The sequence below is a fragment of the Gossypium arboreum genome, chromosome 13 (genome assembly GCF_025698485.1).
Source record: "Gossypium arboreum isolate Shixiya-1 chromosome 13, ASM2569848v2, whole genome shotgun sequence".
NCBI classification, from domain to species: Eukaryota; Viridiplantae; Streptophyta; class Magnoliopsida; order Malvales; family Malvaceae; genus Gossypium; species Gossypium arboreum.
The window spans coordinates 113,497,316-113,501,895 of NC_069082.1; the positions used below are offsets into that span (position 1 = coordinate 113,497,316).

The window sequence follows — 4,580 nt, forward strand, 5'->3', positions numbered from 1 at the left end:
ACACATAAGGATAAATGGTTTATCGATGAGCTTTTGACCATGTGTGATCAGGAAAAGGCTAGACTTATACTAGAGATTGGAGAGAGTGCATTGGCAGTTACTTAAGGAAAAGAGACGATCCAAGCTAAGCAAAAGGAGAAGGCTAGAATGCAACCCCAAGTTGACATAAATAAAGAGTCCAAGTGTTGCTTTTCTAAAAAAAGGGACACTTAAAGAAGGACTATGTCAAGTTTAAAAGCTGGCTTGAAAAAAAAAGGTAAATCAATATCACTTGTTTACTTTGATTCAAATATGGTTGATGTTAATTATAACACATGGTGGATTGATTCTGGTTCTACAATCCATATATCAAATTCCTTATAGGGATTAAGAAGCCTGAGGTAACCATTGGGAGCTAAGCGACACATCTATTCAGCAAATAAGATGGAGTTGTATGTAGAAGTAATTGGAACATGCGAATTAGTGCTTAGGAGTGAACTTGTTTTAATTTTAGAAAAGACTTTTTAATTTTCTATTTTTCTAAAAATTTAATTTCTATTTCAAGACTTGTACCTTTTAGGTATTGTTTTAGTTTTTCAAATACTGGTTTTAGTTTATTTTATAAAGTTGAACTTGTTGAGAAATGATGTTTTATCTAATGGTCTTTACTTTCTTAATTTGCAAAATAATGCCACTCATAATGTCATGCACGTTCAAACTGGTACTAAACGTTGTGTTATAAATGAAGATTCATTTATTTTATGACACTAGAGATTAGGACACATCTCCATTGAAAGGATTAAGAGATTAGTAAATAACAGGGTACTCAATACTTTAGATTTTACTGATTTCAGTACTTGTATAGACTGCATTAAGGGCAACCAGACTAACAAGTCCAAGAAAGGTGCCAAGAGGAGTTTGACTATATTAGAAATCATTCATTCTAATATATGTTGCCCAGATCTAGATGTGCAAGGTTAGAAATACTTCATCACTTTCATAGAGGATTACTCACGATACAAGTATTTCTACATGCTTCATAACAAGAGAAATGCATTAGAAGCTTTTAAAGTTTTCAAGGCTAAAGTAGAAAAACAATGCAGTAAGCAAATCAATATTGTGAGAATCGATAGAAATGGTGAGTATTATGGTAGATACACTGAGGATGGACAAGCACTTGGTCCATTTGCGAAGTTTCTTTAAGATAACAGTATAGTTGGCCAATACACCATATCAGGCTCACCTAATCAGAATAGTGCTTCAGAAAGAAGAAACTAAACTTTAATGGACATGGTGCGAAGTATGCTTAGTGTCTTTAAGCTGCCTAAGTCCTTTTGGGTTGAAGCCTTCAAAAAAAAATTATGTATATATTAAACTGAGTTCCAACCAAGGCTATTCCAAAGACACCTTTTGAGTTGTTTAAAGGTTGGAAATCGAGTTTGTGACATATACGCGTATGAGGATGCCTGTCTAAAGTAAGAATTTATAACCCACAAGAAAAGAAACTAGACCTAAGGACCATTAGTGAGTATTTCATTGGTTATGCCGAAAGGTCCAAAAGATTTAGATTCTATTGTCCATTACATAGTACTAGAATTATGGAATCCGAAAATACAAAATTTCTTGAGAATGACTCAATCAATGAGAGTGATCTATCTCAGGACACGATTCACGTAGGTCAATGGAAACACAAAAATATACACATTTTTCATGCATTTTTAACTCAAATTCATGCAGTTTCGGTAAAATACTTGTCAAAAAAATAATTATTATAAAATAATTAAATTACACTCAAATTATGAACATGTTGAATTTTAATTAATTTTATATCAAAATTTGATTAATTTTGATTATTTTCGACAGATTTGCACAAAAAGCGAAAAATGGCTCGGCAGACACTGCTAGAAGCACAAAACCGAGAAGCAATTTTGAAGCATCAAGACAAAATAAATTTTCAGCCTAAGAAGGTCTAAATTATGTGTATTAATTCATAATATAATTAATTTTAATTTTAATCCAATTTAATTTGGGTTAAATAAATTATTATTAATTAATTATGAAAAGTGACCCAGTTGAGCTGAACCGAGAAAACCGAACCAATTGAGCACTGGGTAGCCCAAAACCGTCCTACATGCTAACCCAATCAGCTTTCTTGGCTGATTATTTGACTTGAAAAATGATTCTTGAAGACTCTTTCAAATTGCATTCAAACCCCTCCACTATTTGTGCCTTTTTAGATTTGCCCCTACCTTAAAATAGCAAGTTTGAATTCTTAAAACTTGCCACATGTGTGGCCGGCCATGGGGTGGACTCTATGGTTACTGATTTTTGCTAATTTTAGCAGCCATATCAACCTATAAATACCCCCTTGTATGCTTATTTCAAACACATCCCAACCTTTCTCAACTCTTCACTTCTCTCTCATTTTTCTCTCTTTATTCCCTTCCATTTTTCTTCATTCTCTTTCCCTATTCCCTTTCCGACTTTACCTCTTGAAAAAGATTCAATCAACCACCATTTGGAGCAACATTCAAGTGTTCGTAATAGCCTCAGTTTGACAAGAACAAGCGAGAAGGAAGAGTGGAGCAAACTAGTCAAGCCACGGAGAAAACACCGGATTTGATTCTTGTTCCCTGTCCTTTTAATTTTGTTATTGTTATGATGAACATTTCTATGAATATTTGTGATGTTGATATGTTTAATTTAATTGATATGGGTTAAATTTAATTCGTGTTAGGTTGACTGCATTTTGTCTACTTAATTTATTAAAATTGTGTTTGTATTGTTATATGCCTCGGTAAGATGATTGATTAAGTAAAATCATGACGAAGTTATTCTTGCATTAATTGTAAGGTGACTAATGAATTAATTATTTAAACGGATTGAAATTGTAACTAATTGACACGATACTTAATCAGTGCATGTTTAATCATCTAAGGTATCTAAGGGTTAAATTAGCAACGGTATCTAGCGATACATTAGCCTTGCATAACCTGCAAGATTATTGTGATTAAACTGTTTCAAGGTAGAAATACATTGTTACCTCACGTAATCTTTTATATGCTTATGAGATTGAATTAATTGATTGAATTGGCATAGAGATATGTATAAGAGATTATTTTAATTTCATAAGTATGTATGTGCATTAACACATTTGCCTACTAAAATTTGTTTAATCGGTTGTATTGACATAGAGATATAGTTAAGAGATAAATGGATTTTGGTAGGTAAGTATGTTCATAAGTTAGCAAATTACCGAGTTGCCGTGAATTTAGTCGTAACAACATGAACATGAGTTTAATAATTCTAAGTTAAGAAATATAATTAATCTAACACAATTATGTCATCTTGATTAAAATCATTTTTTGAAATCGTGCATTGGAACTTTTATTTTCTCTTTATTTATATTAATTAGTTAAAAATCTTAGTTTTTAATCACCTCCTCAAATCAAAATATTTTTCTTCAGCAAAGTTTTTTAAATTGCATTCATAAATAATTTTTTTCACGGTCTTTGTGGGTATGATAACTCGACATTTACTTGTCACTTTATTACTTGTTGCGATTGTGTACACTTGCAGATTTTTATCGTTCCAAGTAAATGTCATTATTTGTGAATTTGCTAGTTTTGAAGGTTTATTTTTCTATTCAATTTTAACTTTATTAATTTTTCTGTGGTTATTTCAGGTGTTTATGAGTATTGAACGAATTATCGATTTACTCCCTGTAGACCCTAAGATTGAGAGAACTTTTCAACAGCTAAGACAACAAGCAAGTCAAAGAAGGATCGAAGAGATAAACCTTGAAATTTTGAATCAAGAAAACGGAGCAGATCCTGCTCAAAATCCTATCCTTATTGCTAATGATAGGGATAGAGCTCTAAGACAGTATGTCGTGCCAGTGACTCATGATCTTAATCCATATATTAGGAGTCCAAAAATTGAGGCACAACAATTCGAGCTGAAGCCAGTCATGTTCCAAATGCTTCAGACAGTGGACCAATTCAGTGGAATGCCTACCGAAGATCCTAATATTCACTTAAGACTGTTTATAGGGGTGAGCGATTCTTTCATGTTAGGCGGAGTACCCGAAGATGCATTGCGATTAAACCTGTTCCCATATTCGCTAAGGGACAGAGCTCAAGCCTGGTTGAACCCATTTCCACCAAATTCAATTTCCACATGGCAAGAGCTAGCAGAAAGATTCTTTATGAAGTATTTCCCACCTAGCAAGAATGCTAAGTTGAGGAACGAGATCACTACTTTTGAATAATTGGATGATGAGTCCTTGTATGAGGTTTTGGAAAGGTACAAAGAATTATTACGGAAGTGCCTTCATTACGAAATCTACATTGCATCCAACTTGAGACGTTTTATAATAGTCTCAATGCACACACGAGGATGGTAGTAGACGCTTCTGCTAATGGTGCTCTCCTTTCTAAGTCTTATAATGAGGCTTATGAAATAATTGAGAGGATTGCCAAAAACAATTATCAATGGCCAACTAATCAAACAGCGTCAGGAAGACGAGTCGCTGGAATACATGAAGTAGACGCTCTTACTTCACTCGCATCTCAGGTATCCTCAATATCCTTAATACTTAA

The 4,580-nt window shown here is 33.3% G+C and overlaps 1 non-coding gene across 1 annotated transcript; it reads right to left on the bottom strand.

Annotated features, from left to right (window-relative positions):
• Window positions 1–4,216: 4,216 nt before the first annotated feature.
• LOC128287132 (small nucleolar RNA R71) lies at window positions 4,217–4,323 on the bottom strand. Its single transcript, XR_008277829.1, has one exon. It is a non-coding gene; the product is annotated as a small nucleolar RNA R71 (small nucleolar RNA).
• Between the last annotated feature and the right edge of the window lie 257 nt (window positions 4,324–4,580).